The sequence below is a fragment of the Limulus polyphemus genome, unplaced genomic scaffold (assembly GCF_000517525.1).
Source record: "Limulus polyphemus unplaced genomic scaffold, Limulus_polyphemus-2.1.2 Scaffold6, whole genome shotgun sequence".
Classification (NCBI taxonomy): domain Eukaryota; kingdom Metazoa; phylum Arthropoda; class Merostomata; order Xiphosura; family Limulidae; genus Limulus; species Limulus polyphemus.
In genome coordinates, this window is record NW_013665616.1 from 947329 (window position 1) to 964535 (window position 17207).

The following is a 17207-nucleotide window of genomic DNA, read 5'->3' on the forward strand; positions in this document are numbered from 1 at the left end:
TGTTGTTGCGGCCCTATGCTCCACTGGGAGTTTACAGGAATAATAAAAAAACAAAAAAAAACTGTGAATTGGAAGTGTCCATGGTTCGCGTCACGTTCCCGTAAAAATCTTTCTCCATATTTTGGGGCCTTGAGTTTACTATAAAAGTTGACTCTGAGTGTTGTTGACTGACTGCTTTCCCTCTTATCTATAAGTTCGAACTTAGGGGCAAATATATATATATATCCCATGAGTATCTTGGCGCGAATATCATAACAAAACAAAATGTGACATGCTGGAAGTTCTTACGACCTCGTTGTCGATATCAAATCCATCGTTTCTTGTCGCAGTCGTTCACCCAGGCTTATTCAGTATCACAACAATCTTCCATCTCTCACATTTTTTTTACAGTTTATATTTGTCTTCCCAGCATGTCTTGGGAACAGTTTGCACACTAGTGGATTATGCTTCTTTACAAAAGCAATATCTTCGTGAAGTATCTAGTACACAGTTGATTGATATATATGTTCCCTATCATTTTCTGAGTGGGTGAAAAGGTCGTAGGTTCTTGGACGACCAGTCGGCGAACTTTGTTATTAGCAGTGGCAGTCCCGCTTGCAGTAGGATGCTGTTTAGATGGATTTACATGTTCGCTATGTTTTAGATAGTCAGTCGTCTTTGAAGTTTATTAAGCAAATCGTTTTTGTAAAACCCAATTAACTCTTCGTATTACAGCCGTGTGTAATTGAGTCACCTTCATCATCATATACAACACCTCTGTTAATAGCTAATATGGAAAATGGAGGCTATTTCTGTAGTGAATTTTATATAGTAAATTAATTATTCTATGCACTTCTAACATCTAATTCAAGAAGTATTTTCTTCATTATGTCAAAATATTTTTTTTCCTTTTTTTAAATAAGGAATATTAGTATGAACGATTGGCTGAAGATACTGAGCAGGTGACACCACCAGAGTTATGTACCAGTGACGTCACTTGGAAGAATGAATTCACAGGCATCCTATAATCAGATAATGAAAAATATATCACAATATTACAACCATGTGTATTAACTAATTCGATCATTTTGTGATGTGTATTTATACTTGAGAAAACACACCACATAATTCTGTCACAAAGTATTGAAAAACTTTAACAATGGAATTCCGCAAAGTAAACTAAATGTGCAGATTATGTTTGAATTCATTGACAATTTGTAAATGAAAAGTGTATAAGGTCAATGTCAGATATGATCAAAGTAACTTTAAGCCATAGTTAGATTCTTTCACACACACACACGTTTAAATCTGTCTGTTTCGTTTCATTCATAAACATAAGAAAGAGAAACTATAACTTGGAGTAAGGTGTACCCATGAAAAGATGTTATTCGATACACCAGTCAACATAGCTATCTTACAGCTAATAGTTTTATAGCTAAAAGTTCCTTATACGCTGATGCTTATAATCATGGGATAGAATATCTAATGTTCTAAAAAGATGCAAGGTGTTTTTTCTGTGGGTCGTTCAAGAACATAAATGTTTCCAAGAGAAAAAAAACTATATGTTTATTGAAAGGGATTGTCTGGCATTGGTTTTGGCAGTTCGAATATTTGAAGCTTATCTAATAGAGCTCATAGTAGAACAACTCCTCTTTCATTTGAACAATTATAAACTGGTTACGTAGGAGCCTCATTATTTAGGATCTTAGGCTAGAAAATCTGGAGAAATGTTCTTAGCAAATTAATTTTCCGAAATTGAACTGATTATTATTATTATTATTATTGTCGTATGAACAGCTAACAAGAAATATCCTTATTCCATGATTTATTTTATTATTTTGCACTAATTATGCAATATCTGGTTAAGATATTTTATTGCACCATTTATTGCAACTCAAACATCAAGTGGGGAAATAATAAGTGTCCTGAAGACTATTCGAAAATTTAGAGTATTGCTTGTCGTTAAGTTGAAACAAAACTGCAGGTTTTTCTACTATTAGGCCTAGAAATTAATAATTATAGAATGTGAAAACTAAAACCACATTTTTTGGAAAAATGTCAAACAGTAAAAGCCAGGACCGGATCAGAACGAAAATGTGGATAGTAATTAAAATATGTTTAAGCATAATACTGTGTTTGGAGGTGGAGAATTGTAATGCTGTAAATATTCAAAATTAACCTTAAGTTTATGCACAGAGTGATAATCAGATGGTAAACGAGAAAGATTAACACAGAAATTCAGAATAGCAGTGTGAATAGCGAATGCTGGATTATTTGAATGTGTTAACATTTCATGAAGGTACAATTTTATTACGAGCAACAGTGTTTCAGTGCGATAATAACATATCTATAAATATAATAGTACTGTCTGTTGTATGTCCATGTAACTACTTCGCAGAGTGTGGGTGGATCTACGCCAAAATTGGTATGGAGGTTCATTGGGTCAATACGGGGATACATACAAATTTTCAGTTTTGCATTTTGCAGTTTTATGGGCGTTTTTGCATTTTTTACCATTAATTCGCCCCCTTTTGAGGGATATTCACCAAATTTGGCATGAAGGTTTTCTTGGTCCATACGGAGATACATGCAAATTTGCGGTTTCACAGTTTGTGTTTTGCGGTTTTTATGGGCGTTTTTTACAAAGATAAAGTTTCCTTAATCATGAATTTACATAACTTCCGTCCACGGATTAGTTACTCCATCTAGTTTCAAATATATTATTATTATGAAACCAGATTGAGAAATTCTGGCATTCTTTTTATTTAATCCGTGACCTTTTTCAGCTGCAAAACGCCACCAACAATAAGGGGCCTCATTCATTCTTAAACATTACACTTATAAATCACCTTCTTGCCAGATTTTCCTACGCTCTTCCCGCAGATAGTGTGAGGGTTGGTAATAATTGCTTACTTATTACGCCGTAATATGTGCATTATATGTCCAAAGAATAAATTGTTAGTAACTTATAGGACACGAGGAAACCAACGTTGTTTATTTACTTCTTACACCTATCTAGTTTAAAACTTGTTTAATAAATATTAAACGAGCACATAAATTTGCTTTTAAATAACATAGAAATTTACGTGCCACTGGATTTTTCCCACTAAAAGTATATTTTCCTTGTTTCATTTTAAACATTTTGTGGAAATATTTCAGTAAGAATGCATCTCGATAACCACAGACTTGAATGCAAATTAGCCCTATTTAAATTAGGCTTTTAGGTTTCACGCTTCCTAGCACGCTACATCCTTGATTATTTTTTCCTCGTTTTTTTTTACCTAGATAATAACAGTTATAGTTCTTAATACTTTTAGATAGGTTTTAAATAAATTATGACGTGTGCTGGAAATACTTAAAATTTTCTTTATCATTTTAAGAAAAAGAGAAACAAGAGGACAAAACAGTTACATACTCGCATGAATATACGAAATTCATTGTCTATTTAATGTCGATCCAGGTGGTTATGGCGCTCGACTCGCAAACTGATGGTTGCGGGTTCGAATTCCCGTCTCGCCAAATATGCTCGCCCTTTCAGCCGTTGAGGCTTTATAATGTAACGGTCAATCTCCCTATTCGTTGGTAAAAAAAAAGTAACCCAAGAGTTATCAGTGGGCGGTGATGACTAGCTTTCCCTCTTGTCTTTCACTGCTAAGTTAGGGATGGCTAACGCAGGTAGCCCTCGTGTAGCTTTGCACGAAATTCAAACCAAACTCTTTAATGTTTTATATAATTTATAAAAGTTCTATCGAGAAGGCTACAAAAAGTGGCTATGAGCAGAAAGTAACATATATAAGTATTTGTCTTAAACAATAACAAAAGTTGTGTGTTATATCAGTTTCAACACCCGTTCTAATCTCACAACAGTAGATGGCGAATATCGACAGGTAAAGATTTGATTTAACGAGCATTACTCAGATTTCACATCTCTTTAACAGTTTGCATTTCCAAGTAAAGATAAAGTCTATTACTACAGTTTTACTTCCCCTTCGATTAGGCTAGATAACTAGGAGAGCTGTTGAATCTTGTCTTAATAATATTTCTATGCTCAATCCATTCAGCTTTTGGGAAAATTTGATATAATTAATCTTCGTTTCACTTATAAGGAACGAGTCTTTTTGTAACAGCCATACAAGCTAGTATCAATATGAATTTTAGATTATTGCGTTAGATTCGACCATTCGAAAGTTTTTAATATAGCTCGTACACTAACTGTTTTGGCGCATACTTGATGCTTTAGTTGAATTAATAATATTTGAGAAACAATAAAAGTAATCCAAAGAGAATTCTTGGGTATTAAATTTATATGGATATATGTCTCTAATATCTAATATGGAGTGTTTATACTAATTTTAACGACTTGCTAAAGTCTTGTAAGTGCTAATTTTTTTAATGATGTACGACAACAGTAACTATGGTAACTATGATTTCTATAGTAGTTTCCTACTGATTTATCGGTCTGAGATTTGTTTCAAGCAATACTTACTTTTATAGAATCTTCATTTACACGTCCGACATATTTCGATTTTTAAAATGCTTCATGGGTCTTCCTTTCTGAAATCTATGCAATGCTGTTAAGTGTTTGTTTGTTTTACCACAAAGCTACACAATAGGCTACGAACCCGTCTGAATTATTAGCATTGTAAGTCCTGAAAGTTATTTCTGAGTCATGGGTGAAGGGGGGGGTACGAGTGGAATTGTTACAGTATGTACTTTTATACTTATATGTGTCGGTATATTTATAATGTCGTATTTCGAAACTGCTGCAGCATACACTCAAAAGCTACAAAACATTAGAAAAGAAAGCGAATAGAAAACTAGAGAACAATTTTAAACATGTTGAAATATTTTCAATAATAACAACTGAGGATCTTGTTAATTTTATTTACACGGAAGGTTGTATGTATTATTTTTCTCCTATGAAATTGAAATTTGGTTAATTAATTAAAAATTTCATAGTAATTTAAATTTCAAGATAGTAAGAAAAGAAACTGCATCTCAATTTAAGTTTTGTGTTAAGTAACTAATAATTTATTTCCATTTCCCTATTTTCCTACTCTGTTATCCATTGTAAATATTGTATTTCTAATAGAGAATTTTATTTCAGATTTTCATAAATTAAGAAACTTTTGGTCAAATTAATATGATTCTGTTATGCAAGTTTAAATCAAACGCAACACATTTGAAACACACACGCCCTGTGTAACAAGATATGAAATACTAGTCTTTGTTACTAACTCGTGGTACTTAAATATGTGCTGATTTCTTCTTATTTTCCTTTAATGACTCAAGAGGCGTATTCTTCCAAAAAAGAACGGATCGACCATGTCTTGACAAAAGGTAGCCATTTTGGACTATTCCACTAAAGCGCGATTCAGTCATCAGAAGCGAAGGCTAACAGAAAGGAAATGGTTGCGCGTTTAATCAATAACAAAGCACTCAGAAAAAGGAAAGAATAAGCTATGAAGGCGATGGGTTGCAGCGATTCAGGCTTAAACTAACTTGGCAGGCAGGTTGCGACGTTGGGTAGGATTTCGAACCGGATAAGGCAGGAGTTATTTTCCTTTGTCAGAACTAAATGCCAAGTGTTATCATTCCATAATGTGCTTTCATTCTAATCTCCGCTAACAGTAATAAAAATTTTTTACTTTCACGCAGACGTAGTGCACGTTTTATAACTATTTACTCGTCAACATCTTCCGCTTGTAAACATAAAACTCGTACTAAAACGCACTTTGAAGACTAATACTAGAGATGCTAATATATCGAAAACACAGTAAAGATTCATATTACTGACAAGAATTTTTTTCAAATTAACATCACGCAGCTCGTATGGTATTTTACTAGCATGCATCTATCAAAATAAAATTGCCATTTTTCCGAGAACACGTTATTTTATAAAGTTTTACACTCATGGGTGATGCTCATGTACGAAATAAGATGACTTACAATGAAGATATAATCCACAGTAAATGTACATACAAATGCATGAAGCTTGTTCAGAGAGAAAGTAAAGACCAATAACAATAGAGCCATCTTTTAATAACAATTCGTGGACAACACTTAGCTTGTTGTGCACTAAATGCGAACATATCGTCAATCCTGCATGCTCTCGTATAGAAATACTTTTATTTTAAAGGGTAAGATGGACAATTTCAAAATACTCTTAAGACTTTTAAATTTAGTCTTTTTTAACAATGAGAATGCGCATTTGTAAAGATACAAACCTACCCTAGCATATATCCTCGTTAAACCCACGTAAAAAATAGGTAACTTATTACTATATCCGCAAAAAATAAAACATGTGTCATTTTACTGATATATATATCTTTGTATATTCAGCACAATCTATTTAATATCCGTTTTCATTTTTAAATGGTATCTCATTAAACAAGACAACATTTTTAACATGAGCAATCAATCATCACAATTCAAAAACGAATAAAACTACACGTTACAGTTTCATTTAGTTGATGTTTAGAACACTTAAGAACTTTAGTATCCCTACATAATTACAAAACTAAAGTGTAGTGTAAATTAATTATATTTCTACCTAATTAATTGCATCAGCATTTGGACTAGCTAAAAATAGTGATTCTGCAGTCCATGTTCCTATCCATGGTCTGGAAAGATTTAATTTACTGTCTCGTTTTTCTGTTAGTTCATATTTACCATATACGATACTTCCAATGTACACTAAGGTGAGCCCAAGGTAAATATTTTGGTCTATTCACACTTTTACGTTCAAATGACTGTTAACTCTTCGTTTGCTGCACTTCTTCTAACATAGACATAGACCACATCTGCATGAAAAGAATTACAACTGCAACCCACATGTTTATCTGACGAGCCAATTAGTAAGTAGCAGGTTCGTGTCGTTCATATTTTACAAGTCTGTATGAAGACATTATTAGCTTATTTCAACTATTGACGTCTCACATACATTCATTTCAGCTGGTGCTACATGCGTGTATAATGATAGGTGTGGTTTGGCTGGGTTACACTGATTGTTTCATGATCAATATTTACTACATACTTTCTCAATAATGTCTTTTTTTCTACTGCCTGTAATAAGCTCCACACTGGGATAACTCTGGTATTTTACTCTGTCCCTAACAATTTAGATAGGCAAAAATAATCTGAATTACAGCATATGGCTCTGAATTTGTATAGAACATAGATATTATCGCTTTGATTAAGACATCATATAAAACAACTTTTTGTTGACGTTTTTACCTTATTTTATGTACTCTAAAAATATTGCGAACTTTGTAATATTAACACAAACTTGTAATGAGTTTGTCTTTAATTACATTGTGTACTTAATTAAACAATGCCAAATATGCATAAGCATTTATCCGACGACACAGTTCTTTTGTTTTACTTTTTTATTTTTTATGTCTACGTTTTGGCCACTCCGAGTATTACATAATGAGAGTTGTATGTTAAAAAAATAGACTTATAAATAACACTGGAATGTCATAGACATGAAATGAAATAATGGTCAATGTTTTACAGATTTTATTGTATTCTTATTCTTGACCTGATGTGAAATCACTTCTCTATTCCAGAAACTTAAGCAATTAATTGTATACCCCTCAGTGGTACAGCGATATGTCTGCGGGCTTAAAACGCTGGAAACCGCGTTTCGATACCCGTGATTGGCAGAGCACAGATAGCCTAATGTGTATCTTTCTACTTAACTACAAACAAACAAAGAAATTACTTTTATAAGACAGATTTTCACCCTATAGAAATGAGTTATCAGTTGAAGATTTAACATTAGTTCTGTTGCTATAACATATTTTATTAATAAAACCTACCAATTGTTGAATTGTTATTACGCAAGGGCGTGGCTTAAGTAAAGTTTACTCTTTTTTATCTTTTAATTACAATCCTAAGTATGTGAATTCGACTTCTATCTGCCATCATCTCCAAATTGTAGACTGCTAGTACGTACCTCAACTGTTTATTACATATGTTCTATTTTGGACTTAGGATATAAATAACTACCTTCTGCATATTTCTAGTCTGTAATAAAAATGTTCACGTGTGTATGCCTCTATGTGTGTTAGACATGTCCAGTATCAATCTTGGAACAGCGTTACATTTTTGATGCAGTTTTTCACAGATGCAACTTATGTAATCCACGATTTGATTAAGAAAAACACTCATGAAAAGTATGATTACTTCTAGTTATACGTAAAAATATCTTTACTAATCAAGAAACTTTCCTTACTAAATCGAAAACTATTTAACACAAAACTAGAAAATGATGAAACTAGAAAATGATGCACAAATAAAAAAAATACAATATCTATTATTTGTTTTCGGACTCTAACTACAGACCCCTAAATCCGGCCAAATTAGGGTCACGAATTTTAATTTCATATCAAATTTTAAGTATGCCTAAATATTTATCAACTCGATCAAATGCATAATCTCTGTTTGTTTGTTTTTCGGTTTTTTTTTTTTTTTTTAGGTTAATGACTTCTGGTAGAAGCTAAATAACTTAGCATATATTAATTAGCCTTCCATGCTACTAATACAAGTTTATAGAACAAGAAACGTCAGAAATAAGAAAATTAGGTTCCAACTTCAAATAATGTTGTGAATAGGATTAGCTTTTCGATATGCTATATCCGAGTTGATTCTCACGGGTGTAGAAAATGTAAAGATATATTAATTTAAATACTACTGAGTTCTGATAATGGTGCAAAACAACAAATGTACAGATCCATTACAAATAATATGAAACGGCTGGGTATCACTAATCTACTGACTATCTTTTAGTAACATGTTTTGCCTTAGATTTTGTGCAGAAAAAAAAAAGAAAACCAAGTGGTTTCTTCCTCGGTTTTTCTGGGACGTAATATGTCACCCTAGACAGTCAATTCATAAGCGTTGATATTTAGAGTATGGCTTACTTGCAACGAATACTGTAATTAGCAGTGGTTGTGATTCTGCCTTTTCAACTGCTTTCCTTAGACGTGCCGTTCAATTAAACAAGACTTCGTTCCATTATTGAAGATGAAAGAATGCCAATATCAGAGAAAAAAACGAAAAAGAAGTTGAAAGTTATCTGTTAACAATTTTGTAACCAAATATCTTTTCTTTTTTTTTTTTTTAAGTAATGTGTTTTATCGGTAAAATTGTGACGCAAAACACCACTGTAACTTTAAAAATTCAGTGTTAGGTTTGTTTTTTTACTAGATGTGCAAAATACGAAAAATGATAATAATATATGGATTTGCTAGACTTCCAGAAAAATAAAATCATTGATCGCTAACCAACTAGATTCGTAGTAAACTATATTTGTTCTTATACACGAAATAATTTTGTTTACCCTATTTCCAATATGTTTGGTCCAAAGGTGGCCTAGTGGCTAACGAGGATCAAAGTTTCGAAACGTGGTACCACCAAACACGCTTCGCACTTCCAGCTCTGGGTGCGTTACAAAAGTGACAACCAAACCTGCTTTTCCACCCCCGGTGGCTCAGTGGGGGCACAGAGCACATGTTAATTATACAGAACAGCATTTTACGTTTCAATAAAACAACATTATAACCAACATTACCAAGCAAAATAAATTACCAAACACGAACACAAAACTAAAAACAGTTGGTATATTTCGACAAACACAATCAGTCCTCATTAAGGACACTGCCTATTGTATAGCTGTATGCTTATCAACAAACACACACACACAATCCCGCTATTCAGTTTAGAGTAGCCGATTTCGGCGGCGAATAATGCCGACTGGTTTCCTTCCCTATAGTCTGAAGTTCGTAACTAAGGGTAACCATTCCTTAACCATAGGAGGCACTGAACTGTCTGTTTAGCCTATTGTGTGCATAAGGTGGCGTCTAGATGAAGAAAGAAACAAACAGAATAAGTTGATATATACATATAAACGTTTGAGACAACAAGGCCGAAAATAAAAACAAGAAACATAAACGACAGACAAATAAAAGTATTTGTTTCTTTGTTTTAGATAGCAGCATTAGGCTATCTGCTGTGTTCACCATAAATAATCGAATCCCTGATTTAAATAAAAGTAAGTAGGTATAAACTACAACCCGGATGTAAAATATACCTCTAGTACAACAAATATTGTGGTGGTAAGAGCTGAAACAATACAACGGTAAGGATACTCCATCTACCTGATTTAACATATATTAGCATGTCTCAAAATGAAAAACAAACAAAAAAAACATGAAGAGCGGATATGGGTGATAAAACCCACAATATCTCGCATCGCTAACTACCATTCTCTCCCGTAGCCTGTTGTGGGAAGTTAGTTAAGTTGTTTCTAAGTAACCCAGTTAAATATATATATATATATATATACATATATGTATAACTGATTGCATCTTATACATTCATAAGCAAGGCTTATCTACCTATATAATGAAAATGGCGTTGTTTTGCTTCCATTAGTTTGATGCAAATAATAGCACAAGTCTACTACAACTGAAGAAGTATTTCAGTTTTATGTTCTGTAAAGAAGACTTAGCAAGTAATCATTACTTGAACTTACTTATAGAACCATTTAATGCAGATAATATAGTAAAACGTTATGTCATCACTCTTTTAAATGTTTGCATAGTATATATATAGCATAAAGAAGAGAAATATTGTTCGTGTTTGTATAAAAGTAACAATATCGTAAACCCTAGAAAATACAGTTTAAACGAAATCGGTTTTATTTTCACTTAAAATAGCGACTGAGAAAAGATGTACATTTTTTTTCCAAGAAATTTACGCTGAGGTTGAGTAGAATTCGAACCCTTATCTCTAACTGCCAGTCACGTTTTTTAAGACATGAACTATGAAGCCTCGAATGCGGCAAGCCTCAAATCTTGATTGCAGTGGTTTTGTCAGAGCGCAAATCGGCAGCGCTCTTACGATAGGCCAGACGGCCTTTTCCATTAATTGCAATTTTTCGTAGAATATGCCGAGATTAAGTTTTTAACAGGATTATAAATATTGATCGTGACACAGGTCCTACGTAATGCTGAATGGTACCACTCAATTCACATCTAATCCTAAAGGAAGATGACTTTTTATCAGAATTAAATTTCCTTCACTCAGATATATTAATCAGAGCGGAGTCATTTCAATGCAAGATAGTAATATATATAAATCGCACACGAAGAAGATCCAGGAATCTAATTTGAATGTAGACAAAAGAAAAAGACAATGGATCAGCACTTCATGGATTCCTTTTTTTAAAGTGAAGTATACAAAGCATTCAATTCTCAGTTTTACAGGTTTGCTGCGCATTGCGTAGATAAATAATAATTTATAGTTAACTGAGATCGGTTTTGTAAAAACTAATATGTGATGTTTCAATAAGCGGGTAAATAAGTAAACTCATTCTCGATTGTATTAAATACTTAATTTTGTAATAATTACACGAAATATATTATTATATAATTTGAAATACATTTAGGTTTGAATCGTTTTGTAGGAGTGATTTTGATTTTATATTAATTTTCTAATCTAACTCCTTTAAACATAAACTACTCGGTTATTATATGAATGACAATTCTTCATTACTCTAGTTTTGCTTGGCTTAACTGCAGGTACTTATAATCTTATTGATATTCTCAATGTTACAACTTCAGTCTTAACGGCAGGTATTAATCATTCGTTTATACAATAGCAGTTTAGGATTAGACAACATATGTATACCATTATATACATTATATGAATAATTTCCCAATGAAACTGTTTTGCTTTGTATCGTTCGCAGATGGTTGACGTTGTTGAAGGTCCTTAATCTGGATAGTTGGTACAAACCCAATTAGGTATATTGGTTTGCAAATGCCTTCAATTATCCGCCCGCCATTGATTCAGCAGTGAGCATGAAGATATATATATATATAACTAAAAATAAACCGCTGTGCAGCCTTGAACTTGAAAAAACAAGCACGTCTCTGCTTTTGTATTTATATTTCTATAAGGATTATTATTAACTGTTGGACTGGGATGTTTACCTCTTAAACTTGAGAAGGTGTTATTTTCCTGATTCTGGCATTACAAACACACATATATATAATATATATATATATATATATACTATTTATAAATAAATAAATAAATCTAATGCTATCAGATATAGTAATTGTTAATAGGTGATTAAATCAGCATTATAAAACAATAATGAACTTAACGCAAATCAAAAACAATTACAATGAGACTAAAAAAATCAAAAATTATTTTTTCATTGCCAGTCCGTTTTGTCATCATTAAGTCATAACAGATAATATCTGTGACCAAAGCACCCAAATCCGTTGGGGATATTCCATCTATCAGACATCATATTAAGGAAGGCTGAGGCATGGTACAGAATGTTTTAAAATCATGTGTTAGTTCATTTTTCTTATTTCTCTCTCTTTCAAAATTACGAGGCTGGTGATTTGAATGAAATAAGTGATAGCGTACAGTGACATGCCACTGTTGTTCGAGTTTGCTATGAAAATAATAGCATTTTACATTGCTTATAGGAGATTTCCAAAGAGAAAACATGCGGTCCAGACAAATGGATCGTAAAGATTGCTCCTCATTCTGAACGGTCATCTGCGGCTGTGGAGAGAAACAGTAGCAGAAAGCACTCATAAAAATCTGGATTAAATTGAGACGCATCCATTTGGGGCTGTACGTGTAAGAGGTGCTGTTTCAGAATTCGATCTTAAACAAGGTACAGTGTGAAAACTATAATAATAAACTAATACTCAAATCTTATCTTATTTAGACTCCTGCATGACATTAAGAATGGTAATCACCTTTGCTATTTGACTTTGTACATTGGGTATCGGATATGTTAACTTAATAAACTATGTCGTCTGCACCCATGAAAACTCGCACAGTTCCATAAAAGCCTATTCATGATACTTAAAATACTATTGTGCAGCGTATTTATCATTTATCTTTATTTCTCTGAAGCTACTGGTGAATCTGACGGAAAAAAAAATGTTGGCAGACCACATTATTTCCATCCTGGAGGAACGAAACATAGAAATCATCACTTTCCAGCACAACAGAATAACCTATTCATGTCTATCACATTAAGAATATTTTTAACAGCCACTTTCAGCGAAGATCAAATTATAAACCATTTATCCTCGCAGGAATGGCCGACGGAATTTTTGGAAATTGGAACAGTACATGTTTAGTTATGGGATTTCCTCAAAGAGAATATTTATCAGAATAGCCCAATAGTCGGTTTGCGAGATTTTATAAGCACTATCAAGAACAAATTAATATTTCAGTAGCTCCACCTAATGATATGTTTGATATGCTGATGTAGAATAGCAGAAAGCATATTAAAAACCTTGAGTAACATTTTTTAAATCGCTATTAATGTCCAAACTTTTTCTGGAAAAAAGGACAAGTAGTTTTTATGATATAATCATTCTAAATAAAGAGCTTTATTTATAACCACCCTTTATTTTATATAAAATAACAGGAATAATTAAGGATACACACAAACAATAAATATGCAGGTGTCACAAATAACATGCAATAACAACAAGATGCTGAATTTATTAATGGTTGAAAATATTTTCACTGAAAATACAAAATAAGCAAATAAGTTGTACATTGCACTAGTTAGTGCATGTATGTGAGCCCTTTGTTTTGCACAGTACATTTAATCTTTTTTCATACTGCCATACAGTTGATCAGTGCAAGGCTTTTGACCTTGAAGTTTTTACTTAACCTACATAGCCTCAATAATGTTTGCATCATATCTTTGTGCAGATCAAGCCATAGTTGTGATTGTTTCATTGGCGTTTTTACTGTCAAGATATTATTGGAACACATTTCCTGTACACTTGAGATTAATGACTTGTTGGAAGATGAATCCTCACCCACTGGGTGGTGTTTCTGAGGAAAAGGCTTGATATGTCAGAATGTACTTGTGCTTGTCAGGATCTATGGTGCCATCAATTTTCTATAGATCACCGACGTTGCTGCTGAGATGTAATCCCAAATTTATGCTTCTTCTCACTACGCTCCACTTTAAATTTGTGCATTGACTATGATACCTCTATTTTCTCGAATGCTGTCCAAATAATTCAAATTTGGATTCGTCAGTAAAAATCACACGTCTTTAGCTTTTCTCACTCAATTGTTTCTGTTAAGATACCCATTTCATCCTTTTGCTTTGGTTACCTATTTACTATAGTGGCTTTTAAGTAACTACACGCCCATTAATAACATTTCGGGCTAACGCCTACCTATTCTTCTTGTGGTAATATTCACACCTGCATTTACAGCAAGGTCTTTCACAAGATTTATATTCGACCGTCGTCCATTTTGTAAAAAATATACTCCGAGATTATTAATATCACTTTTGGAGAATCGGTTTTCTAACTATAACATTTATATTATTGCGAGTTCCAGTTGTTTTTCTATGCATCTTGCATACAGCTCTTACTACAACTTAGAGTATTGTATAATTTTTCACATGGAGTATACTTGACCAAACTAAATGGCCCAGCATGGCCAGGTGGTTAGGACGCTCAACTCGCAATCTGCGGGTCGCGGGTTCGCATCCCCATCCCACCAAACATGCTCGCTCTTTCAGCCGTGGGGGCGTTATAATGTGACGGTCAATCCCACTATTCGTTGGTAAAAGAGTAGCCCAAGAGTTGGCGGTGGGTGGTGATGACTAGCTGCCTTCCCTCTAGTCTTACACTGCTAAATTAGGGACCGGCTAGCGCAGATATCCCTCGTGTAGCTTTGCGCGAAATTCAAAACAAACAAACTAAACTTCGATATCTACATATTTATCATGAGTTATTTCAGTCCTGTGAGTCATGACTGGATTCACGCTGGTATTAAGTATGACTATTTTTATAGTCTTTATGCTGGAGTGGCATTATCAGATTGGTTGGATGAAAACCAGTTACATTGTAAACCATCAACAAGATATAATTGATCACTGTCGGATAAGCGCCAGGACAACCGTTTACTAAAAAATACACTCTAGATTCGCTGTTTTATCATTAATGTTATAGAAATGTCACTCGTGTTAGATCTTCGCTGGTATTTTTTTCATTTATTATGTAATAATAAAACTATGTGTGAATTTTTAATCTATTCAATATCAAAATTTAAAAATAGGAACTTATAAATGGCGAAACGTTTGACCAAAAGTTTTACAAATACAAATATCACCTCTATAAATTCCATTCAAATAACAGTCAATGTATTTTGGATCTTAAAGACCAAACTCCATAACTAAAGAGTCTTACCAAATACCATTCTTATTAAACATAAAAAAACGAAACTGAAACTTAAGGCATTTGAGAACCAATATCTTAGTTGGTTTTCACCTAGAAAAGAAGCGTTTCAAATATCATTAAGGTAATTTTTGTTTAGGTGAAAATAATAATTGCACTGTTGATCTTTCTTAATCAACAACATATATTATTATGTAATGCAGTTTCTGTTGTAGCTATGAAAAGTTGTCAACCATAATCCCAGAATAATGTCAGTTTATTATCCACATCCTTAACTGTTGTTGGTGCTAAACCTCAAAACGATGTTTTTTCTCCATTTTTCATATTGGCACATGAAATAAATGCATAATTATTAACAATACTTTGGGTCATTATTTTATTTAAGGAAAAATATTATCTTCTTGCTGTCTCTTAACGTTCATAAGGTTGATAACAAGTTTTAGTAGACATGTACCTTAAATGACTTATCGTACAAATTACAAATCTCAATCTTAGTAACCCTGAATAAACATATATAGTCAAACAGATCACTTGTATAAAAAGCATTCACTATTTCCAACATATTTATTGTTTATTTGTTTTTATAACTCCTATTATTTTCTTTAGGATTTAAACAATATAGTAATCCTCAAATGTTTGGTAGCAGTCTTGACATAATCATACTAACGATAAAACCAAGAAAGTGTCTTTAAATATGAATAATAAACTAGATGTTTATAAAAGGCTGTACCTAACTGAATCTTCCGACAATGATATTGTTATCTATATGTTAAAATATGATGAAAGAAAAAGTCTTACAATTACGAAAATGTTAAGAGTGTAGAACTCCAAGCATGGAACGCATGACTTTTGGTAATGTAATATGTTTGTGAAGTTAGATCATACTGAAACTTAAAATAATTTCAATTGCCTTATTTCATTGTAATTGTGTCTCATCAACTTAACAGACAAGGTATAGTTGGAATGCTATTACTGTACACTCCTGTTACTGTAAAAAAAAGTTATTAATATAATAAAGAATTAAAAACTTGATTGTAAGATGGAAAGCATCATCGATAAGAATGGAGACTATTTCATTTAATAAATGTTTTGTTTGGATGTATAAGTTGTTCGGCTTTTTTTTATATAAAAAAAAACCCGACAATAATCTCTTGACGGCCTAATATAATTTATATCTATGATGAAGACGAAGCTATTCAAAAATGCAACAGTTTGCATTGTAGAAACAACAATTTTTCTAAAACGTCCTTCAGCCTTAAGGACACCGAGGAAATGCTTAAAACTACTAACAAAAATCTCTCTAAATATATCGTTGCGTTTAGAGTAACGGGAAGCTATGAACAGTTTATTTGCGTTTCAGCGAGTTAAGATGAGCGAAGCCACAGGTCTTTGCCGTTTTTCTCGTTTCAGATCCCTCAAGACTTAAGCTCATAGTAGTAATTTAATAAGGTTCTTGTTAATGAAGAAACTTCCTTCAGTAATTGTTTACATGCTTTTATAATTATTAGTAGTAATATATGTGCGATTTTACATTGTAATATTTTTGTTTGTTTTAGCGCAAAACATCTACAAAGAAATATTTGGGCTGTGTCAGCCATGAGGAACGAAATCAGAATTTTAGCATATATCACTTTGAACGTCATAATACTTTTATTGCCCTGATTAAAGAAATCACTTGGCTTTGAAGCAAAAAACGTGTCGATGTCCTCGTTAACACCTTCCACATTTGCATACGTTTTCTCATTAAGCTGGTGTTGCAACGAACGAAAAAGATGGTAATGTGATGGTGCCATATTTGGAAAATATGGTAGCTGGAGGATAACTTCTCAACCCAACTCCATAATCTTGTGTTATATCAAACGTACCAAATGTGGACGTGCATTGTCCTGGAGAAGAAGAACACTTTTCCGACTGACGAGTAGAGGGCGTTTCTGATGAAGGGCTTGATTTAAACGTTCTAGTTGCTGACTATAG